The sequence below is a fragment of the Ranitomeya variabilis genome, chromosome 4 (assembly GCF_051348905.1).
Source record: "Ranitomeya variabilis isolate aRanVar5 chromosome 4, aRanVar5.hap1, whole genome shotgun sequence".
Taxonomy (NCBI): Eukaryota; Metazoa; Chordata; class Amphibia; order Anura; family Dendrobatidae; genus Ranitomeya; species Ranitomeya variabilis.
The window spans coordinates 684,728,999-684,754,727 of record NC_135235.1 but is presented as its reverse complement, the minus strand read 5'-3'; the positions used below and the strand labels follow the sequence as shown (position 1 = coordinate 684,754,727).

The 25,729-nt window shown below is 44.3% G+C and overlaps 1 protein-coding gene across 2 annotated transcripts in view; it reads right to left on the bottom strand.

Annotated features, from left to right (window-relative positions):
* Nucleotides 1–25,729, bottom strand: part of LOC143767590 (uncharacterized) — a 65,441-nt gene that overhangs the window by 15,515 nt on the left and 24,197 nt on the right. The window lies entirely within an intron of this gene.

The following is a 25,729-nucleotide window of genomic DNA, read 5'->3' as shown; positions in this document are numbered from 1 at the left end:
GCTCCACATAGAAGACGAGAGAAAAAAAGCCCCAAAACCGCACAGCTCAGCTGTGTCCTTGGGGCACATCAGGCACCTTTTATATTATAGGATTTTTTACATAAATTGTGTAAAGAATTGGTTCCAGAATTGAACCAGAAGGGAACTGAAGGTAACTGGACACAGTCACGGTAAACATCTATTCCCCCTCCAACCTCTAACTAGCTGTCATTTACCGCCCCCCAGGGCCAGCCACCATCTTCTTTCACCACCTGGCTTCTTAATTTCATTTCCGCAGACATCCCCACTATCATCATAGGTGACTTCAACTTTCCCATTGACACTTCCCTCTCAGCTGCCACTAAACTTCTATTTCTCACTTCCTCCTTCGGCCTCACTCAATGGTCTTCTGCAGGCACTCACAAAGATGGTCACACACTGGACCTCATCTTCACCCGCCTCTGCTCCCTATCTAACCTCTCTAACTCACCTCTTCCTCTTTCTGACCACAACCTACTCACATTCTCTTCCCTCTCCACTCCTTGTCCACAATCCCCACCCCACAAACTTGCACACCCTAGCAGAAATCTTCAACTCCTCAATCTACACTCACTGTCTGAATCCCTTCTCTCTCTTACAGACATAAGTTTGCTACACAATATGGATGCTGCTGCCGCTTTGTATAACACCACAATAGCTGTAGCTCTGGAATCGGTTGCCCCTCTCACACATACCTAAGCTCGCAAAGTCAACAAACAGCCGTAGCACACCAGCCTGACCAAAGAACAGAGACGGGCTACCAGGGTTGCTGAGCCGAGATGGAAAAGATCCCACTCCAATGAGCACTTCATCGCATTCAAACAGTCCCTCACTAATTTCAAGGTTTCACTCATTGCAGCAAAACAAACCTACTTCGCATCTCATATCCTCCCTGTCTCACAACCCTAAACAGTTATTCAATACTTTCAATTCTCTCCTCCGTCCCCCAGCACCCCCTCCCTCTCCACTCATCTCAGCGGAAGACTTTGCCTCATTTTCAAGCAGAAGATTGATAACATCAGAGACAGTTTTGGTCGACAACCCCCAGAGCCCTTCCTCCTAACTGCCCTGCCCTCCTCCTCCAAAACTAACTTCTCCACCATTACAGAAGATCGACTCTCCACTCTACTCTCAAGATCACATCACACCACCTGTGCACTTGACCCAATCCCATCCCAAACCTCACCAGTCTTCATTCCAACCCTAACCCATCTCTTCAACCTATCACTAACAACTCGTGTTTTCCCCTCAAGCTTGAAACATGCCTCAATCATACCTATCCTCAAAAAGCCCTCTCTTGACCCATCCTCTGTATCTAGTTATCGCCCTATATCACTTCTCCCCTATGCCTCAAAACTACTGGGACAACACGTCCATCTTGAACTGTCCTCCCACCTCTCTTCCTGCCCCCTTTTCGACTGCTTTCAATCTAGCTTCCGGCTGCATCACTCTACTGAAACTGCCCTAACTAAAGTCACCAATGACCTATTAACTGCCAAAGCCAAGCGACACTACTCTGTCCTCCTCTTAGACATGTCCTCTACCTTTGACACAGTGGACCATTCCCTACTATTACAGACCCTTTCATCTCTTGGCATCACTGACTTGGCCCTATCTTGGATTTCATATCTAACAGAACGGAAAATCATCGTCTCCCACTGGCACACCACCTCCTCACCTCACCCCCATCTGTCGGAGTCCCGCAAGGTTCAGTCCTAGGGTCTCTGCTCTTCTCCATCTATACCTTTGGCCTTGGACAGTTCATAGACTCCCATGGTTTTCAGTATCATCTCTATGCCGACGACACACAGATCTACATCTCTGGACCAGATATCACCACCCTACTAACCAGAATCCCACAATGTCTGTCTGCTATTTCATCCTTCTTCTCCGCTAGACTTCTAAAACTTAATATGGACAAAACAGAATTCATCATCTTTCCCCATCTCACTTGACTACCCCAACAGACCTATCCGTTAAAGTAAATGGCTGCCCACTCTCCCCAGTCCCACAAGCTCGCTGCCTCGGGGTAATCCTTGACCCTGATCTCTCCTTCAAACCACATATCCAAGCCCTTTCCACTTCCTGCCGACTCCAACTCAAAAATATTTCCCAGATCCGTACATTCCTGAATCAAGAATCTGCAAAAGCCCTAGTCCATGCCCTCATCATCTCCCTCCTTGACTACTGCAACCTCCTGCTCTGTGGCCTCCCCTCTAACACTCTCGCACCCCTCCAATCTAGTCTAAACTCTGTTGCCTGACTAATCCACCTGTCCCACCGCTATTCCCCAGCCTCTCCCCTCTGTCAATCCCTGCACTGGCTCCCCATTACCCAACGACTCCAGTTAAAAACCCTAACCATGACATACAAAGCCATCCACAGCATGTAACTTCCATACATCTGTGACCTCGTCTCCCAGTACTTACCTGCACGCAACCTCCGATCCTCACAAGATCTTCTATACTCCCCTCTTATCTCCTCTTCCCACAATCGCACAATTTCTCCCGCTCATCCCCCATGCTCTGAACTCTCTACCCCAACACATCAGACTCTCGCCTACCTTGGAAACCTTCAAAATGAACCTGAAGACCTACTTCTTCTAACAAGCCTACAACCTGCAGTAACCACTGAGAGACCAGAGCGCTGCACGACCAGCTCTACCCTCACCTACTGTATCCTCACCCACCCCTTGTAGATTGTGAGTCCTCCTGGGCAGGGTCCTCTTTCCTTATGTACTTGCATTGATTAAGATTATTGTACTTGTTTTTTTATTATGTATACCCCTCCTCACATGTAAAGCGCTATGGAATAAATGATGATATAATAATAAATAATAATAATAATAAAAAAGGAGACAGATTATAAATACACAGTAACAGACGCAAACAGGAATCAAATAAAAGCAAAAAAGAGACATTTAACCCCTTCCTGACATGCTCTATACAGCTCCCGCAGAGCAGTATATGCATTCCTGCAAAGAGAAGAATATGTACAGCGCAGCTATCGCACAGGCTCACGCAGAGTGCTGCCACGATCAGGTACGGGTGTCTTCTCTAAATGAGTGCTGACACACTGTAGTGAACGTTTAACCACTCTGATGCTGCTGTCAAGAGTGACAGCGACATTGAGGGGTGCAGTTTTTAGAATGGTGCATTTTCTGCCATATAGACCCCTCAAAGTGACTTCAAATGTGAGGTGGTCCCTAAAAAAATAGGTTTGCAAATTTTATTGTAAAAATTAGAAATCACTGGTTAACTTTTAACCCTTATAACTTCCTAACGAAAAAAAAATTGGGTTCCAAAATTATGCTGATGTAAAGTAGACATGTGGGAAATGTTATTTCATAAGTATTTTGTGTGACATATTTCTCTGTTTTAAGGGCATAAAAATTAAAAGTTTGAAAATTGCAAAATTTTCTAAATTTTCGCCAAATTTCCTTTTTTACACAAATAAATGCAAGTTATATTGAAGAGATTTTACCACTAACGTGAAGTATAGTATGTCATGAGAAAACAGTCTCAGAATCGCCAAGATCAATTGAAGCGTTCCAGAGTTATAACCTCATAAAGGGACAGTGGTCAGAATAGTAAAAATTGGCCCGGTCATTAACATGCAAACCACCCTCGGGGGTAAAGGGGTTAGTAGATCTTAATTAAACCATACTTACTGCATTGCCTATTCCACCAAAGCACTCATTCTCCTGGAAGATAAGTAAAATAAAAAAGCAACAATATCCTTACCTGTCCGCCGAGAAGATGTACATAGTGACCCATGACGAGTCCAGCACTGCTACAGTACAGATCAAAAAGTTTAGACACACCTTGTCATTTAAAGATTTTTTTGTATTTTCATGACTATGAAAATTGTACATTCACACTGAAGGCATCAAAACTATGAATTAACAAATGTGGAATTATATACTTAACAAAAAAGTATGAAACTGTCTTTCAACAATCTTGAAGGAGTTCCCAGAGATGCTTAGCACTTGTTGGCCTTTTTGCCTTCACTTTGTGCGGTCCAGCTCGCCCCAAACCATCATCTGGCCAGGTCATCTGGCATAGCACCCCATCACTCTCCTTCTTGGTCAAATAGCCCTTACACAGCCTGGAGGTGTGTTTGGGGTCATTGTCCTGTTGAAAAATAAATGATGGTCCAACTAAACGCAAACCGGATGGAATAGCATGCCGCTGCAAGATGCTTTGGTAGCCATGCTGGTTCAGTATGCCTTCAATTTTGAATAAATCCCCAACAGTGTCACCAGCAAAGCACCCCCACACCTTTACACCTCCTCCTCCATGCTTCACGGTGGGAACCAGGCATTTAGAGTCCATCCGTTCACCGTTTCTGCGTCGCACAAAGACATTGTGGTTGGAGCCAAAGATCTCAAATTTGGACTCATCAGACCAAAGCGCCATTCCTTGTGTTGTTTAGCCCAAACAAGTCTCTTGTGCTTGTTGCCTGTCCTTAGCAGTGGTTTCCTAGCAGCTCTTTTAACATGAAGGCCTGCTGCACAAAGTCTCCTCTTAACAGTTGTTGTAGAGATGTGTCTGCTGCTAGAACGCTGTGTGGCATTGACCTGGTCTCTAATCTAAGCTGCTGTTAACCTGCGATTTCTGAGGCCGGTGACTCAGATAAACTTATCCTCAGAAGCAGAGGTGACTCTTGGTCTTCCTTTCCTGGGGCGGTCCTCATGTGAGCCAATTTCTTTGTGGCGCTTGATGGTTTTTGCCACTGAACTTGGGGACACTTTCAAAGTTTACCCAATTTTTCAGACTGACTGACCTTCATTTCTTAAAGTAATGATGGCCACTCGTTTTTCTTTACTTAGAATTTGTTTTACGGCAAGAAAAAAGCAGCTAACAGTCTATTCAGTAGGACTATCAGCTGTGTATCCACCAGACTTCTGCACAACACAACTGATGGTCCCAACCCCATTTATAAGGCAAGAAATCCCACTTCTTAAACCTGACAGGGCACACCTGTGAATTGAAAACCATTCCCGGTGACTACCTCTTGAAGCTCATCACGAGAATGCCAAGAGTGTGCAAAGCAGCCATCAAGGTAAAATGTGGCTACTTTGAAGAACCTGGAATATAAGACATAATTTCAGTTGTTTCACACTTTTTTGTTAAGTATATAATTCCACATGTGTTAATTCATAGTTTTGATGCTTTCAGTGTGAATTTACAATTTTTATAGTCATGAAAATACAGAAAAATCTTTAAATGAGAAGGTGTGTCCAAACTTTTGGTCTGTACTGTATATCAAGGCATAAGGGTAAATCCAGAAACTCTCATAAAGCGGTGATGGAGAAATTGAGGGCAGCAGAGGGAGCGTTGAGCAATCAAAGTTCAAGAGAAAGACAAAATCGCATGAAGGCTGCTCAAGAAGAAGTAAATAAACTGCACATGTGTAGGGTGTAAAGGTCAAGGGCGTTTCAAAAGGAAGCTTTTTATGTGGAGGGTGAAAAAGTGGGACTTTTGGTCTCAGTGGTGGCATCTGTGCAACGAGACTCCGCACACATATTTGCATTAAAATCAGAGAATGGTAATGTGGTTACACTGGGGGGGACAACTTTTAGAAGCCTTTAGTTTTTACAGAAGGTTATGTGTTGTGATTCGGTTCGTGGGCTCCCCCGGTGGTCTCTTGTGGTACTGGTGTCCTGCAAGCTTTGCCTTCAGTTCACCTGTTCCTATCAGGATGTGGGAGTATCCTATTTAACCTTGCTCCTCAGTCATTCTAATGCTGGCCATCAATGTATCCAGAGTGATTCTGTTGCATGTTCCTGCTCCCAGTTTTCTGCTCAGCTAAGTTGGACACTTTAGTCCTTAAGTCTATTTTTGTATGTTTTGTCCAGTTTGCACTTATGTGAATCTCTGCAGCTGGAAGCTCTTGTTGGGCTGAAATTACCACTCCAGTGGCATGAGTTGTCACATGAGTTAAGGTAATTTCAGGATGGTGTTTTGAAGGGTTTTGCAGCTGACCGCGAAGTCCTCTGTTGTATCTTTCTGCTATTTAGTTAGCGGGCCTCTCTGTGCTAAATCTGCTTTCATACTACGTGTGTCTTTTCATCTGCTCTCACCGTTATTATATGTGGGGGGCTGCTATCTCCTGTGGGGACATTCTCTGGAGGCAAGCCAGGACTGTGTTTTCTTCTACCAGGGGTAGTTAGTTCTCCGGCTGGCGCGCGGCATCTAGAGACAACGCAGGAATGCCCCCTGGCTACTTCTAGTGTGGTATGTAGGTTTAGCATCGCGGTCAGCTCTAGTTTCCATCACCCGAGAGCTTGTCCGTTTATTCTATGCTTCTGATGTTTCCTTGCCATTGGAAACCATAACAGTATGGCCAGCCCAAATGTTTAATCTATAGGCTGAAGCAGGAGAGAAAAGGAACTGTGTGAAACCTTTTTTTTTTTTTTTTTTTCCCTTCCTCTGAATTTGCACTCCAGCTCTAATTGCAGTCTCCTGTTTTCCTCTCCTCTTAACCCCTGAATGGCTCAGACTTTATCTGTTGAAATATGGATCCCCAGAGTCTGGCTACCAATTTGAATAATCTTGCCTCTAAAGTTCAGAATATACAAGATTTTTTGTTACATGCTCCTCGGTCTGAACCTAAAATTCCTATACCGGAGTTTTTTTCTGGAGATCGATCTTGTTTTCTAAATTTTAAATACAATTGTAAATTGTTTCTTTCGCTGAGATCTCATTCTGCTGGAGATCCTGCCCAGCAAGTAAAAATTATTTCTTTACTGCGGGGTGACCCCCAAAATTGGGCATTTTCATTGGCACCAGGGGATCCTGCGTTGCTCAATGTGGATGCGTTTTTTCTGGCTTTGGGGTTGCTTTATGAGGAACCAAATTTGGAGATTCAGGCTGAGAAAGCCCTAATAGCCCTCTCTCAGGGGCAAGATGAAGCTGAAATATATTGCCAAAAATTTCGAAAATGGTCTGTGCTTACTCAGTGGAATGAGTGCGCTCTGGCGGCAATTTTCAGAGAAGGTCTCTCTGATGCTGTAAAAGACGTCATGGTGGGGTTTCCTGCGCCTACTGGTCTGAATGAGTCCATGACAATGGCAATTCAGATTGATCGGCGTTTACGGGAACGCAAACCTGTGCACCAGTTGGCGGTGTCTTCTGAAGAGGCACCACAGAGTATGCAATGTGATAGCTTTCTGTCCAGAAGCGAACGACAGATTTACAGGCGCAAAAATCATTTGTGCTTCTATTGTGGAAATTCTACTCATGTTATATCAGCATGCTCTAAACGAACAAAGAAAGTTGATAAATCCTCTGCTATTGGCACTTTGCAGTCCAAGTTTATTTTGTCTGTAACTCTAATTTGTTCGTTATCTTCTATTGTTGCGGATGCGTATGTGGATTCTGGCGCCGCTTTGAGTCTTATGGATTGGTCCTTTGCCAGGCGCTGTGGGTTTGATCTAGAGCCTCTGGAAGTTCCTATACCTTTAAAGGGTATTGATTCTACACCATTGGCTAGTAATAAACCACAATACTGGACACAAGTGACTATGCGTATGACTCCAGACCATCAAGAGGTGATTCGCTTCCTTGTACTGTATAATCTACATGATGTGTTGGTGCTGGGATTGCCATGGTTGCAAACTCATAACCCAGTCCTTGACTGGAAAACAATGTCTGTACTAAGCTGGGGATGTCAGGGAAATCATGGGGACACACCTTTGGTCTCCATTGCTTCATCTATTCCCTCTGAAATTCCTGAGTTTTTGTCTGATTATCGTGAGGTTTTTGAGGAATCTACTCTTAATTCTCTTCCTCCTCACAGAGATTGCGATTGCGCCATAGATTTGATCCCTGGCAGTAAATTTCCTAAGGGTCGTCTATTCAATCTGTCTGTACCTGAACATGCTGCCATGCGAGAGTATATTAGGGAGTCCTTGGAAAAGGGACATATTCGTCCTTCTTCGTCTCCTCTTGGAGCGGGGTTCTTTTTCGTAGCTAAAAGTGATGGTTCTTTGAGACCTTGTATTGATTATAGACTCTTGAATAAGATCATAGTCAAGTATCAATATCCTTTGCCATTGCTGACAGATTTATTTGCTCGCATTGAGGGGGCGAAGTGGTTCTCTAAGATTGATCTTCGCGGTGCGTATAATTTGGTGCGAATTAAGCAGGGGGATGAGTGGAAAACCGCATTTAATACGCCCGAGGGCCATTTTGAGTATTTGGTGATGCCTTTTGGTCTGTCAAATGCCCCTTCGGTCTTTCAGTCTTTTATGCACAATATTTTCCGTGAATATCTGGATAAATTTATGATTGTGTATTTGGACGATATCTTGATTTTTTCGGATGACTGGGAATCTCATGTTCAACAAGTTAGGAGGGTTTTTCAGGTTTTGCGGACCAATTCTCTGTTTGTTAAAGGTTCAAAGTGTGTTTTTGGGGTTCAGAAGATTTCTTTTTTGGGGTACATTTTTTCCCCCTCTTCTATTGAGATGGATCCTGTGAAGGTTCGGGCTATTTGTGACTGGACGCAACCGACTTCTCTTAAGGGCCTTCAGAAATTTTTGGGCTTTGCTAACTTTTATCGTCGATTCATAACTGTTTTTTCTAGCGTTGTCAGGCCTTTGACTGATTTGACTAAAAAGGGTGCTGATGTTGCAGATTGGTCTCCTGCTGCTGTGGAGGCCTTTCGGGAGCTTAAGCGCCGTTTTTCTTCTGCTCCGGTGTTGTGCCAGCCTGATGTTTCTCTTCCTTTTCAGGTGGAAGTTGATGCTTCCGAGATCGGAGCGGGGGCGGTTTTGTCGCAGAAAAGTTCAGATTGTTCAGTGATGAGACCTTGTGCGTTCTTTTCTCGAAAATTTTCGCCCGCCGAGCGAAATTATGATGTCGGTAATCGGGAGCTTTTGGCGATGAAGTGGGCATTCGAGGAGTGGCGTCATTGGCTTGAGGGTGCTAAACATCAGGTGGTGGTCTTGACTGATCACAAAAATTTGATTTATCTTGAGTCGGCCAGACGTCTGAATCCTAGACAGGCGCGCTGGTCGTTGTTTTTCTCCCGGTTTAATTTTGTGGTTTCGTATCTGCCAGGTACTAAGAATGTGAAGGCGGATGCCCTTTCTAGGAGTTTTGAACCTGATTCCCCTGGTGATTCTAAACCTACGGGTATACTTAAGGATGGGGTGATATTGTCTGCTGTCTTCCCAGACCTGCGACGTGCTTTACAAGAGTTTCAGGCGGATCGGCCTGATCGTTGTCCGCCTGGTAGATTGTTTGTGCCGGATGAGTGGACCAATAGAGTCATCTCGGAGGTTCATTCTTCTGCGTTGGCAGGTCATCCGGGAATTTTTGGTACCAGAGATTTGGTGGCTAGGTCCTTCTGGTGGCCTTCCCTGTCTCGGGACGTGCGTACTTTTGTGCAGTCTTGCGATGTTTGTGCTCAGGCCAAGCCTTGTTGTTCTCGGGCTAGTGGGTTGTTGTTGCCCTTGCCTGTTCCTAAGAGGCCTTGGACACACATCTCTATGGATTTTATTTCTGATCTCCCTGTTTCTCAGAAGATGTCCGTCATTTGGGTGGTGTGTGACCGCTTTTCTAAGATGGTTCATTTGGTGCCCTTGCCCAAGCTGCCTTCCTCATCTGAGTTGGTGCCCCTGTTTTTTCAGAATGTGGTTCGGCTGCATGGTATTCCGGAGAATATCGTTTCCGACAAGGGATCCCAGTTTGTGTCCAGATTTTGGCGGGCGTTTTGTGCCAGGATGGGCATTGATTTGTCTTTTTCGTCTGCATTTCATCCCCAGACAAATGGCCAGACGGAACGTACTAATCAGACCTTGGAGACTTATTTGAGGTGTTTCGTGTCTGCTGATCAGGATGACTGGGTCTCCTTTTTGCCGTTGGCTGAGTTTGCCCTTAATAATCGGGCCAGTTCTGCCACTTTGGTCTCCCCTTTCTTTTGCAATTCAGGGTTCCATCCTCGTTTTTCATCTGGTCAGGTGGAGTCTTCGGATTGTCCTGGAGTGGATACCATGGTGGATAGGTTGCATCGTATTTGGGGGCAGGTGGTGGACAATTTGGAGTTGTCCCAGGAGAAGACTCAACGTTTTGCTAATCGCTATCGTCGTGTTGGTCCTCGTCTTCGTGTTGGGGACTTGGTGTGGTTGTCCTCCCGTTTTGTCACTATGAGGGTCTCTTCTCCTAAATTTAAGCCTCGGTTCATCGGTCCTTATAAGATTTTGGAAATTCTTAACCCTGTGTCTTTTCGTTTGGACCTCCCAGCATCCTTTGCTATCCATAATGTCTTCCATCGGTCATTATTGCGGAGGTGTGAGGTACCACTTGTGCCTTCTGTTGAGCCTCCTGCTCCTGTGCTGGTTGAGGGTGAATTGGAGTACGTGGTGGAGAAAATCTTGGACTCCCGTGTTTCCAGACGGAGACTTCAATATCTGGTGAAATGGAAGGGCTACGGTCAAGAGGATAATTCTTGGGTTACAGCTTCTGATGTTCATGCTTCTGATTTGGTCCGTGCCTTTCATAGGGCTCATCCAGCTCGCCCTGGTGGTTCTTGTGAGGGTTCGGTGCCCCCTCCTTAAGGGGGGGGTACTGTTGTGATTCGGTTCGTGGGCTCCCCCGGTGGTCTCTTGTGGTACTGGTGTCCTGCAAGCTTTGCCTTCAGTTCACCTGTTCCTATCAGGATGTGGGAGTATCCTATTTAACCTTGCTCCTCAGTCATTCTAATGCTGGCCATCAATGTATCCAGAGTGATTCTGTTGCATGTTCCTGCTCCCAGTTTTCTGCTCAGCTAAGTTGGACACTTTAGTCCTTACGTCTATTTTTGTATGTTTTGTCCAGTTTGCACTTATGTGAATCTCTGCAGCTGGAAGCTCTTGTTGGGCTGAAATTACCACTCCAGTGGCATGAGTTGTCACATGAGTTAAGGTAATTTCAGGATGGTGTTTTGAAGGGTTTTGCAGCTGACCGCGAAGTCCTCTGTTGTATCTTTCTGCTATTTAGTTAGCGGGCCTCTCTGTGCTAAATCTGCTTTCATACTACGTGTGTCTTTTCATCTGCTCTCACCGTTATTATATGTGGGGGGCTGCTATCTCCTGTGGGGACATTCTCTGGAGGCAAGCCAGGACTGTGTTTTCTTCTACCAGGGGTAGTTAGTTCTCCGGCTGGCGCGCGGCATCTAGAGACAACGCAGGAATGCCCCCTGGCTACTTCTAGTGTGGTGTGTAGGTTTAGCATCGCGGTCAGCTCTAGTTTCCATCACCCGAGAGCTTGTCCGTTTATTCTATGCTTCTGATGTTTCCTTGCCATTGGAAACCATAACAGTTATGCTCCTCGAAGGTACAGTAGGTAGAAGGGGAGGTGAACAGGTTTCTGGGGGAGGTTGAATTACCTAAACTAATACTGAAGAGAGAGACAGACCAAGATGATTGTGATGCCGCAGTTATTATATGTGTTACATAATTCACCTATCCTATTTGGTTTCCAAAGTGTAGGTTTCGCAGGATAAAATCATTATTTGGTGAATGAGTGTGGGGTGGGAAGAGTCCGAGATGCAAAAAGGAAATACTGCAGAGACCGAATGAGGAGGGGGTTTTGCACTCCCTAATTCCTGGATATATTTCCTATCGGCACAATGTCAGAACCTCAAAGATTGGAGATGTCAGGGCAGGGGCAGATACCTATTAGTTTGAGGTTTCTGATTAAGACCTTGCCGTTGTGTATGGGTCTAGAGATGGGACTTTTCAAAGAAAATGGGATCACAGTACCATCCTATTAGTCTTATCCATAAGGTAAGACAGAAGATTAAACAGATTAGGGGGGTAACGGGTTTCACCAGGTTTTCACCTATCTGGGATAACAGTCATTTCCAGGCGTTTAGCCATATGAAGGGTTTTGGTGAGTGGAAGGAGGTGGGAATTAGGTTGACAGGTCAATTGATTCATAGAGGAAAGCATAAATCATGCGAAATGTTGCAAGAAGAATTTCAGTTCCTACGGTTAAATCTTTATCACTATAGAAGGGTTCAACACGCGTTTCAGTCTCAATGTAGAAGAGGGCCCATAGAGATACAAACAGATCTCACGTTAGATTTTGTGCTAAAAAATAGTGGAACGAGGGGAACAAATATCGGAAGTATATAGTGACCTGTTACACGCTTTCTTGGGAGATCACCCTATTAAAGCTAAAAGGACGTGGGAGATAGATTTGGGGTCGATAAATGATGATAGTTGGGAATCTATTCTAGAATACGTACCCAAGATATCCATGAGTGAACCTGGGAGGCTGTCACAATTGTATGTGATCCATAGGGTGTATAGAACCCCTGATATGTTATTCAAGGCTGGGCTAAGGTCTAACTCTGACTGCCTAAGGTGTTCACAATCTCAGGCAGGCATATTACATATGCTTTGGCATTGTCCCAGACTGTCAGCCTTCTGGATTGTAGTGCTGAACCGTATTGGAGTGGTTTATGGGTGTGTAGTCCCTAGGGATACTGTTATGACCCCAATGGCGAGGGTCTCAGAGATATCAGCAAGTCTGCGAAGTACAAAAATCCAGCTCATAGGGCAGTGGTAACTGGGTTGACCATATATCTACTCCTAACGCCAACACTAGAAGTAGCCGGGGAACATGCCTACGTTGGTCGCTAGATGTCTCGCGCCAGCCGGAGGACTAACTACCCCTAGAAGAGGAAAACAAAGACCTCTCTTGCCTCCAGAGAATAGACCCCAAAAGTTGGATACAAGCCCCCCACAAATAATAACGGTGAGGTAAGAGGAAATGACAAACACAGAGATGAACTAGGTTTAGCAAAGAGAGGCCCACTCACTAATAGCAGAATGTAGTAAGAAAACTTATATGGTCAACTAAAACCCTACAAAAATCCACACTGGAGATTCAAGAACCCCCGAACCGTCTAACGGCCCGGGGGGAGAACTCCAGCCTCCCTAGAGCTTCCAGCAAGGATAGGATACAGATTATGTACAAGCTGGACAAAAATGCAAACAAAAACTGTAGCAAAAAGCAAGAAAGCAGACAGCTTAATCAAGCAGGAACCAGGATCAGTAGACAAGAGCACTACAGATTAGCTCTGATATCAACGTTGCCAGGCATTGAACTGAAGGTCCAGGGAGCTAATATAGCAACACCCCTGACCTAACGACCCAGGTGAGCATACAAGGGATGATAGACATACCCAGAGTAAAAACACTAGTAGCCACTAGAGGGAGCCAAAAGGTAAATTCACAACAGTACCCCCCCCTTAGTGAGGGGTCACCGAACCCTCACCAAGACCACCAGGGCGATCAGGACGAGCGGCGTGAAAGGCGCGAACTAAATCGGCCGCATGCACATCAGAGGCGACCACCCAGGAATTATCCTCCTGACCATAGCCCTTCCACTTGACCAGGTACTGAAGCCTCCGCCTGGAGAGACGAGAATCCAAGATCTTCTCCACCACGTACTCCAACTCGCCCTCAACCAACACCGGAGCAGGAGGCTCAGCAGAAGGAACCACAGGCACAACGTACCGCCGCAACAAGGACCTATGAAATACGTTGTGAATGGCAAACGACACCAGAAGATCCAGGCGAAAGGATACAGGATTAAGGATCTCCAATATCTTGTAAGGACCAATGAATCGAGGCTTAAATTTGGGAGAGGAGACCTTCATAGGAACAAATCGAGAAGACAGCCATACCAAATCCCCAACACGAAGTCGGGGACCCACACCGCGGCGGCGATTGGCAAAACGCTGAGCCTTCTCCTGTGACAACTTCAAGTTGTCCACCACATGATTCCAGATCCGCTGCAACCTATCCACCACAGAATCCACTCCAGGACAGTCAGAAGGCTCCACATGTCCCGAGGAAAAACGAGGATGGAAACCGGAGTTGCAGAAAAATGGCGAAACCAAAGTAGCGTAACTAGCCCGATTATTAACGGCAAATTCAGCCAACGGCAAGAAGGTCACCCAATCATCCTGATCAGAAGAGACAAAACACCTCAAATACGCCTCCAGAGTCTGATTAGTTCGTTCCGTTTGTCCGTTAGTCTGTGGATGAAAAGCGGACGAAAACGACAAATCAATGCCCATCCTACCACAAAAGGATCGCCAGAACCTGGAAACAAACTGGGATCCTGTCCGACACAATATTCTCAGGAATGCCGTGCAAACGAACCACGTTCTGGAAGAACACAGGAACCAGATCAGCAGAGGAAGGCAGCTTAGGCAAAGGAACCAGATGGACCATCTTGGAGAAACGATCACATATCACCCAGATGACAGACATGCCTTTAGACACCGGGAGATCCGAAATGAAATCCATAGAGATGTGTGTCCAAGGTCTCTTCGGGACAGGCAAGGGCAAGAGCAACCCGCTGGCACGAGAACAGCAAGGCTTAGCTCGAGCACAAGTACCGCAGGACTGCACAAATGACCGCACATCCCTTGACAAGGAAGGCCACCAAAAGGACCTGGCCACCAGATCTCTGGTGCCAAAAATTCCCGGGTGCCCTGCCAACACTGAGGAATGAACCTCGGAAATGACTCTGCTGGTCCATTTAGCAGGCACAAACAATCTGTCAGGTGGACAAGAGTCAGGCCTACCAGCCTGAAATCTCTGCAACACACGTCGCAGATCTGGAGAAATCGCTGACAAGATAACTCCTTCCTTAAGAATACCCTCAGGTTCAGCGACTCCAGGAGCATCAGGCACAAAGCTCCTAGACAGAGCATCGGCCTTCACATTCTTAGAACCTGGTAAATACGAGACCACAAAGTCAAAACGGGAGAAAAACAATGACCAGCGGGCCTGTCTAGGATTCAGGCGTTTAGCAGACTCGAGATACATCAAATTTTTGTGATCAGTCAAGACCACCACCCGATGCTTAGCACCCTCGAGCCAATGACGCCACTCCTCAAATGCCCACTTCATGGCCAATAACTCCCGATTGCCCACATCATAATTTCGCTCTGCCGGCGAAAACTTCCTAGAGAAAAAGGCACAAGGTCTCATAGTAGAGCAACCATGGCCTCTCTGCGACAAAACGGCCCCTGCCCCAATCTCCGAAGCATCCACCTCAACCTGCAAGGGAAGTGAGATATCAGGCTGGCACAAAACAGGCGCCGAAGTAAACCGGCGTTTCAACTCCTGGAAAGCCTCCACGGCAGCAGGAGCCCAGTTAGCTACATCAGAGCCTTTCTTGGTCATATCCGTCAGGGGTTTAACAACGCTAGAGAAATTTGCGATAAAACGACGGTAGAAGTTAGCAAAACCCAAGAACTTCTGAAGACTCTTAACTGACGAGGGTTGAGTCCAATCATGAATAGCTCGGACCTTGACTGGATCCATCTCCACAGCAGAAGGGGAAAAAATGAACCCCAAAAAGGGAACCTTCTGTACACCAAAGAGACACTTTGAGCCTTTTACAAACAAAGAATTTTCACGCAAAATCTCAAAAACCATCCTGACCTGCTCCACATGCGAGTCCCAATCATCAGAAAAAACCAGAATATCATCCAGATAAACAATCAAAAATTTATCCAGATACTTCCGGAAAATGTCATGCATGAAGGACTGAAAAACTGAAGGTGCATTAGAGAGCCCAAATGGCATCACCAAGTACTCAAAATGACCTTCGGGCGTATTGAATGCGGTTTTCCATTCATCGCCCTGCCTAATGCGCACAAGGTTGTACGCACCACGAAGGTCTATCTGGGTGAACCACTTGGCACCTTTAATCCGGGCAAACAAATCTGACAACAACGGCAAAGGATACTGAAATTTGACAGTGATCTTATTTAAAAGCCGATAGTCAATACAAGGCCTCAAAGATCCGTCCTTTTTGGCCACAAAAAAGAATCCCGCACCAAGAGGGGAAGAAGAAGGACGGATATGCCCCTTCTCAAGAGACTCCTTTATATATGAACGCATCGCGGTATGTTCAGGTACCGACAGATTAAACAGTCTCCCCTTAGGAAACTTACTGCCAGGGATCAAATCTATTGCACAGTCACATTCCCTATGAGGAGGCAGTGCACTGGACTTAGACTCGCTGAAGACATCCTGATAATCAGACAAATACGCCGGAACTTCCGAAGGCGTAGAAGAAGCAATAGACAAGGACAGGGAATCTCCATGAATTCCATGGCAGCCCCAACTTGACACTGACATAGCCTTCCAGTCCAAGACTGGATTATGGGTCTGTAACCATGGCAAACCCAAAACAACCAAATCATGCATTTTATGCAGAACAAGAAAACGTATTACCTCCCGATGTTCGGGAGTCATGCACATGGTAACCTGTGTCCAAAACTGCGGTTTATTTTTTTGCCAATGGCGTAGAATCAATACCCCTAAGAGGGATAGGATTTTCCAATGGCTCAAGAACAAATCCGCAGCGCTTGGCAAATGACAGATCCATAAGGCTCAGGGCCGCACCTGAGTCCACAAACGCCATGACAGGATACGATGACAGTGAGCAAATCAAAGTTACAGATAGAATAAATTTAGGTTGCAAATTACCAATGACGACCGGACTAACAACCTTAGTAAGACGTTTAGAGCATGCTGAGATAACATGTGTAGAATCACCACAGTAGTAACACAAGCCATTCTGGCGTCTATGAATTTTCCGCTCATTTCTAGTCAGGATTCTATCACATTGCATTAATTCAGGTGCCTGTTCAGACAACACCATGAGGGAATTTGCGGTTTTGCGCTCCCGCAAACGCCGGTCGATTTGAATAGCCAGGGCCATAGAATCATTCAGACCTGTGGGAATGGGAAAACCCACCATCACATTCTTAATGGCTTCAGAAAGACCATTTCTAAAATTTGCAGCCAATGCACACTCGTTCCACTGGGTCAGCACGGACCATTTCCGAAATTTTTGGCAATACACTTCAGCCTCGTCCTGGCCCTGAGACATAGCCAGCAAGGCTTTTTCTGCCTGAATCTCAAGATTGGGTTCCTCATAAAGCAAACCGAGCGCCAGAAAAAACGCATCAATATCAGCCAATGCCGGATCTCCTGGCGCCAGCGAGAAAGCCCAATCCTGAGGGTCGCCCCGTAAAAAAGAAATAACAATTTTCACTTGCTGAGCGGAGTCTCCAGAGGAACAGGGTCTCAGGGACAAAAACAATTTACAATTATTCCTGAAATTTCTAAACTTAAATCGGTCTCCGGAAAACAGTTCAGGAATCGGTATCTTAGGTTCTGACATAGGATTTCTGGTAACATAATCTTGTATGCCCTGCACACGAGCAGCAAGCTGGTCCACACTTGTAATCAAGGTCTGGACATTCATGTCTGCAGCAATCACAAGCCACTCAGAGGTAAAGGGGAAAAGAAAAAAAAATGAAAGAGAGAAAAAAAAACTCAGAACTTTCTTTCTTATAATCCCGCTTCTGCAATGCATTTAACATTTAATACTGGCCTGGCAAACTGTTATGACCCCAATGGCGAGGGTCTCAGAGATATCAGCAAGTCTGCGAAGTACAAAAATCCAGCTCATAGGGCAGTGGTAACTGGGTTGACCATATATCTACTCCTAACGCCAACACTAGAAGTAGCCGGGGAACATGCCTACGTTGGTCGCTAGATGCCTCGCGCCAGCCGGAGGACTAACTACCCCTAGAAGAGGAAAACAAAGACCTCTCTTGCCTCCAGAGAATAGACCCCAAAAGTTGGATACAAGCCCCCCACAAATAATAATAATGGTGAGGTAAGAGGAAATGACAAACACAGAGATGAACTAGGTTTAGCAAAGAGAGGCCCACTCACTAATAGCAGAATGTAGTAAGAAAACTTATATGGTCAACTAAAACCCTACAAAAATCCACACTGGAGATTCAAGAACCCCCGAACCGTCTAACGGCCCGGGGGGAGAACTCCAGCCTCCCTAGAGCTTCCAGCAAGGATAGGATACAGATTATGTACAAGCTGGACAAAAATGCAAACAAAAACTATAGCAAAAAGCAAGAAAGCAGACTTAGCTTAATCAAGCAGGAACCAGGATCAGTAGACAAGAGCACTACAGATTAGCTCTGATATCAACGTTGCCAGGCATTGAACTGAAGGTCCAGGGAGCTAATATAGCAACACCCCTGACCTAACGACCCAGGTGAGCATACAAGGGATGATAGACATACCCAGAGTAAAAACACTAGTAGCCACTAGAGGGAGCCAAAAGGTAAATTCACAACAGAATACACTGGTATGTATACTGGGGTATGTAGAGGAAATAACTGACAATACGACCAAAACTGCAATCGCAAGAATATTGTTTATTGCAAGGAAATTGATTGCAAAATATTGGGTTAGAGAGAAGCCTACGTCCAAATGTGAATTTATTGCTCAAAAAGACCATATAATTCAGCTGGAAAAAAGTATTTACACCAAGAGAAACAAGCTGGATCTGTTGGACAAGACTTATTAATGTTGCACCAGTATACAGGAATGTAGAGTTAAATTTACGACAAACTGAACCAATATTTCTTATTGTTAACTATGGTCGAGATGTTGTCTGCTCCTGGAATGGTCTCCACGGGGGTGGGGAGGGGTAATTTACTAACAAAAATGAAAAATGAGTATTGATATGTGATATCTATTTCTAATGTTCTTACGTTCAATAAAAAAAAATATCTGATAGAAAAAATAATAGTGAAAGCAGGATCGGCTGATGGGAGTATTCAACAGCCGACTCCTGAGCTGTAAATAATAATAAATTTAAAAAAAACAAAAAAAAAAACAGCGTGGGTTCCCCTGTATTTGTGCTAATCAGCCAGGCAAAACTCACAGCTGGGGACTGCAATCCTCAGCTGTCAGCTTCAGCAAGGACAGTTATCAAGAAAAGAGGGGTCCCCACCATTTTTGACAACCAGCCTTGCTAACGCAGACAGCCAGGGGCTGGTATTCTTTGGGTATGTGCACACAACAACGCAGCGTTTCCGCACGTTTTTTTTCACAGCATGTGCACTGCGGATTTTGTTTTCCATAGGTTTACATGGTACTGTAAACTCATGGAAAACTGCTGCGAATCCGCAGCGGCCAATCCGCTGCGGATCCACAGCAAAATCAGCAGCGGATTGGCAGCTGCGGATTCGCAGCAGTTTTCCATGAGTACGCAGTGCACAGGCTGTGGAAAAAAAACGTGAAGGAAAGCTGCGTTTTTTATTCCGCAGCATGTCAATTCTTTGTGCGGATTCCGCAGCGGTTTACACCTGCTACTCAATAGGAATCAGAAGGTGTAAAACTGCAGGTGGAATCCGCACAAAAACCGTGGTAATTCTGCAGTAAATCCGCAGTGTGGATTTCTTGCGGATTTACCAAAATCAGTGAGGAAAAATCCACACAACATTCCGCAACGTGTGCACATACCCTTTGGCTGGTAAGCAGCCTACAAATAGAAGCTTGCAGCCACCCAGAAAAAATGCATCTATTAGATGTGCCAATTCTGGTGCTTTTCCCAGCTCTTCCCACTTGCCCTGTAGCGGTGGCAAGTGGGGTTCATATTTGAGGGGTTTATGTCACCTTTGTATTGTCCAGTGACATTTTATTAACAGTTATGCTCATCTAATGCCTAATTCCACTGAATCCCTTTTCTCCCAGAACACAAAAATAAAAAAACAACAATATCCCTCACCTGTCCGTCATTCTGTCCCAAGGCATAATACACGTCTGGGGGATAAACAGTTTTCTACCTGGACAGTGCCAAGATGTGACAAGCACAGCCTCAGTGCCTAGTGGTGACGTCATCGATCTTACTTCCGGTCACTGAAGCTGCGTTCCCAGCCGGGCCGAACTGCGGTGACCTCGGTGAGATCCTCACTAGCACCACGAGAAAGTCTCACGGTGCAGAGGCGAGTTCACTGCAGTTCACCGGGAGAATTTCACTGCGGTGAACTCGCCTCTGCACTATGAAACTTTCTCACGGTGCTAGCGGGGATCTCACCGAGGTCACCGCAGTTCAGCCCAGCTGGGAATGCAGCCTCAGTGACCGGAGGTAACCTTGATGAAGTCACTGCTAGTCACTGAGGTTGGGCTCGCAGCAGATAATTCATCTGTGTTTCTCAGCCTGGACGGTCGCATATTGGCACCGTCCATGTTGAAAACTGTTTATCCCCAGACGTGGATTATTTTGTGGGACAGAACAATGGACAGGTGAGGGATATTGCTTTTTGTTTTCTTACAGGAGATGAGGGATTCAGTGGACTTAGGCGTTAGGCGAGTAGAAATGTGTTGGTCATTTTTAAATAAAAAAGTAAAAGGGTGTTGTTTTATTTCTAATAAAGGACTTTATTCTGGCTGGGTGTTTATCTACCATACAACTATAGAATTCGCAATGGAGAGGTATCTTTATAGACGCCTCTCCTTTACTAATCCGTGGGCTTGATGTCACAGGAAAATACAAAGGTGACAACATCAAAAATATGAAACCCACGTGCCACCGCTACAGGGCAAGTGGGAAGAGCCAGGCAGAGCACCAGAATTGGTGCATCTAATATTTTTAGGCTAGGGGGCCAAGATACATGGCCCCTTACCAGCCTGAGAATACCAGCCCCCTGCTGTCTGCTTTAGCAAGGCTGGTTGTCAAAAATGGGGGGGACCTTACACTGTTTTTTTAAATATTTATTTAAATAATTAAAACAAACGGTATAGGGATCCCTCTATTCTTGATAGCCAGCCTTGTTGAAGCTGACAGCTGAGGATTGTAGCCCCTAGCTATCAGATGTTCCTGGCTGGTTATCAAAAATACGGATGAACCCATGCCATTTTTTTATTTCAATTGTTTATTTACAGTGCAGGAGCCGGCTGATGAATACTCCCATTAGACACTCCTGCTCTCACTGTTATTAGTGGCAGCAAGCGTCAGCTGATGGGAGCAGTAGTCCCATCAGCTGACACCAGTGACCTGAGGTGAAGTTTATACCTCCGATTACAGCTGCGCACCACGCTGTCTTTTGACAGTGTGGGAACCACGGCTCTCTTACCAGCGCGGATGACTTCACCGCCGATCAGAAGCAAGTGTTTGCCATGCTGCCATGCACATGACAGCATGGCAAACACTGGATGTTCTGTTCTGATACCCGAACCCTTACTTTTTGTAACTGTTCGGCTGAAACCGCCGGACCCGAGCATGTGTTTTCCCATCTCTAATTACAATGTGATTTACTGTTTTTTTAGGTTTAGATTCTATGTCTCACAGTTGAAGTGTACCTACAATAAATTACAAACCTCTCCATTCTTTGTAGGGGGGAAAATCTTGCAAAATTCGCCGTGCATAGAATACTTATCATCCCCACTATATAAAGATTACCCCATTTTGTGGTCCCTTCCATATCATGTGATTGATTACATGATCTGAAAATTCCTTGAGCTAGTCAGGTGGAAAGTTCTTCAGCTGCTCACTCATGACATGCAGCATCTGTGGAGGTCTGGGTACCTTCCTGTCCTGCTCTGCACCAATCAGTTAGATAAGTGTGGGGCTGGAGGATTTAGCAGTTCTCTCAGTGATAAGAAAGGACACTGTTTCAGTGCTCTCCGCTGTCACAGGATCTGCTTCCAGTCTATTCTTTTTTGCTAAAAGTGTGTCTTATAGACCAAAAAATATGGTAAGTTCTAAAATAATTTCCCTTTTTCATTTAGTTATAGAACTGTGTGTTATATCTGTTTGTACAAATTGTCAATAACATATATAGTTTCTTCCTGTCCAAGTTATTTTTGATTGTCAACAAAATACAATTTTCCAGTAAATCATTTTTTTAACAATCTAGGTATGATAATGACTTCTCTCTGTGTGGGATTTTTGATATTTAAAGGGGTTGTCCACAACTTGCTCAAACCCTTCTTATTTCTCAGGTTTGGTCCAGTTAAAATAAAAACATTTATACTCACCTCCCATACAGCGGTGTCAGCACTTACATACCCGGGGCTCATGTGAGGTTGTAAAATAATGCGAGCCCTGTGCTGGTATCTCTGTCCCCTCCTTTGGACAAATCAAACAATAAGAGTTAGTCTGAGAGCAGCCACAGCAGCCCTGGCTTCCAGTTGATGTTCAATACATCAGAAGGCGGGGATAATGAAGCTGGAAGTGACTGAGCTCAGGGCTCGTTTAATGCAAGAACCTCATGTGAGCCCCGGGGACGTGAGTCCCAACACTGTTGGAGTGGCATCAGCATGGGAGCTTAGTTTGAGTGTTTTTATTTTAATTTTCCATATAAAGAAATACAACAGAAGGCGGCACTCTCCTCCAGAGAGCTGCAGCATCAACTTGCTGCAGATGGTGTCACTGTGCATCGGTCAATGCACAACACACTTTGCACAAGGAGAAGCTGTATGGGAGAGTGATGCGAAAGAAGCCTTTTCTGCAAGCACGTCACAAACAGAGTCGGCTGAGGTATGCAAAAGCACATTTGGAGAAGCCAATTTCTTTTTGGAAGAAGGTCCTGTGGACTCATGAAACCAAGATTGAGTTGTTTGGTACTACAAAAAGGCGTTATGCATGGCGGCAAAAAAACACAGTGCGTTGTATAGTTGACCGATGCACAGTGACACCATCTGCAGCAAGTTGATGCTGCAGCTCTCTGGAGGTGGTCTGAGGATTGTCCTTGACTGATCTCACCATTCTTCTTCTCTGCCTTTCTGATGTTTTTCTTGGCCTGCCACTTCTGGCCTTAACAAGAACTGTACCTGTGTTCTTCCATTTCCTTACTATGTTCCTCACAGTGGAAATTGACAGGTTAAATCTCTGAGACAGCTTTTTGTATCCTTCCCCTGAACAACTATGTTGAATAATCTTTGTTTTCAGATCATTTGACAGTTGTTTTGAGGAGCCCATGATGCCACTCTTCAGAGGAGATTCAAACAGGAGAACAACTTGCAAGTGGCCACTTTAAGTAGCTTTTCTCAAGATTGCATACACCTAGCTATGAAGTTCAAAACTCAATGAGGTTACAAAACCAAAAAAAGTGCTTTAGTAAGTCAGTAAAAAGTAGGTAGGAGTATTTAAAACAAGAAAATGATAAGGGTGCCCATACTTATGCACCTGTCAAATTTTGTTTGAATGCAGATTGCACATTTTCTGATAGTACAATAAACCTCATTTCAAGGCAGAAACATTACTGTGTCCAACAGTTATTAGATATATGAAACTGAAATAGCTGTTGCAAAATAAACCATTTTTATAAAACATTAAGCTTAAGATTAATAGGGGTGCCCAAACTTTTTCATATAACTGTACATGACATTGAAGAGGTTTTTCTTCTCTTGAGTATAAATGAAGACATCGAACCATCAATACAGGGAGAAATTCCTATGAATTTTGTTGAACCATTCAGAGGAGGTGTTCAATCAAATTTCATGCTCCCGACTTCATCGGGCAATGTAATTGACGTTTTCCATAACGCTGTTTTGAAAGATATAGAAGCAATCATCTACCCAAAACCAGCAAAAACTCTTACAACTGGAGAAATAAAAGCTCTGCATGAAATGCAAACTTGGGACAATGTTGTAATTAGAAGGTCTGACAAGGGTGGTAACTTAGTTATCTTGGATAGGAGTTACTATATCAGTGAGGGATTATCGCAATTAAATGATACAGAAACATACCAACTCCTCGAAAATAATCCAACAAATAAATATAAGGAAAAATTAAGAACATTTTTAAATAAATATGTGGAGAAAGGTATTTTAAAAAAGAATAGGGCTGAAAAACTCATACCAGAATACCCAAATATCCCTCACTGGTATAGTATCCCCAAGATACACAAGTGTGCAGATAAACCTCCGGGCCGCCCGATTATATCGGGGATCAATTCCATAACAGAGCCCTTGTCTCAATTTTTAGATTGGTTATTGAAACCGCTTTTGAAAAAAATACCTGCATTCATAAAAGACAGCGGAAATTTTCTACGAGCCTTGAAAGGGGTAGAATGGCAGACTAATTTCTCATTAGCCTCTATAGACGTCGTAAATCTTTATACAAGAATTCCACAAATGCGGGGAATCAACGCAATAGAAAGAATTTTACAAAACACCGGAAAAGATCAAACCTTCATTTCCTTTATAGTCGAGAGTCTTGCTTTTGTTCTATCCCATAATGCTTTTAAATTCATAGATAAATGGTACGCACAAAAAACGGGCACCGCGATGGGTACGCCCGTAGCATGCGTCTTTGCAAATCTTTTCCTCGCTGCTTTTGAGGAAAAATATATATCACAAGCATGGAAAATCCTTATCTAAAATTTATACATACAGTACCTATCTGCATTTCGCAGACGATATTTTCATTATACGGGACGGAACAGAACAAGACTTCGACCGCTTTGTATCGTTTTTAAACACTAACAACGAAGAAAACATGCGTTTCACCTCTTGTTTCGGTAAAAATTCATATTAGAGTTCTTAGATGTAAAGGTTGAAGTTGTAGAAGGAAAAATAAATACTAAAGTGTTCAGAAAGCCAACTGCTACAAATAACCTTTTACATTATGACAGCGCCCACCCGATCCATACGAAAAAAGCCATCCCACATAGCCAAATGTTCAGGCTTAGAAAAATTAACAATGATAATGAAGTATATAAAGATCAAATTATAGAACTTAAAAAACGCTTTATTAATAGAGGCTATCCAGTACAAATACTGGAGCAGGCAGAAAATCGGGCAGCAGGACTTACACAGACAGAGCTTCTGAAAAAGCATAACGCAAAGAATACTTTAAGAAGTGATAGCGATATTGGTAAATTTACCTTCACCTTTACCCACAGCCCTAGTGACCGAGCAATTTATGCGGCGGTCAGAAAAAACTGGCATATTCTCCAAAGCGATAAGGATTTAGCAAAACTAACCACACTCAACCCACAATTTGCATATAAATGAACTAAAAATCTGGGAGATCTATTAGTACATAATAGGTTATTACCAACACAAAACAATTGGTTAACTAAAGATCTACCTAAAGGAAATTTCAAATGTAAAAACTGCAGATTCTGTCATCTACACAGATCGGATAATCCATTGAGAATTGGAGGTATAACTCATAATGTCCGTGATTTTATATCATGTAAAAGTAGATTTGTGGTCTATGTGATTTTTTTGTCCCTGCAATTACTTTTATATTGGGAAAACTATACGCCCCTTAATAACAAGATTTCGAGAACACTACAATTCCATTGTATCAGGTAAAGGCTGCATGCGGCTCATAGAGCACATGCAGGAAAAGCATAAAGGCAATCCTGAATGTCTGCAATTTGCAGGTCTTGAAATAGTTAAATTTCCACCTCAAGGAGGTAATCACAACAAGCTCCTCTTGAGAGAGGAAGGGAAATGGATTATAAAAGCAAATGCCCAGGGACCGCTTGGCTTAAACGATAAGCTAGATATGGCCGTATTTTTATAAAATTCGTCAGGTTGCAGCAAGCATATGAGTAAGATAATACTGGCATGATATTTGTGTAATATTTTTTGTCAGTTATCTGTTTCTGATGTGCATATAGCCTTTATAAAGGAAATGACATCATCTTAACCTCACATGAACCCGTACAAATGCTGACTGCACGAAACGGCCGTCGTCCACCTGCACTCCCCGCTCCCTCGCTATCACCTGGAATGTGTCTAAAATAACCTGTAATATGGATTAAAGACACATTAAAGACGTTCATCACAGCAAACTGGTGAGTGCCGCCTTCTGTTCTATTTCTTTATATGGAAAATGAGATTATC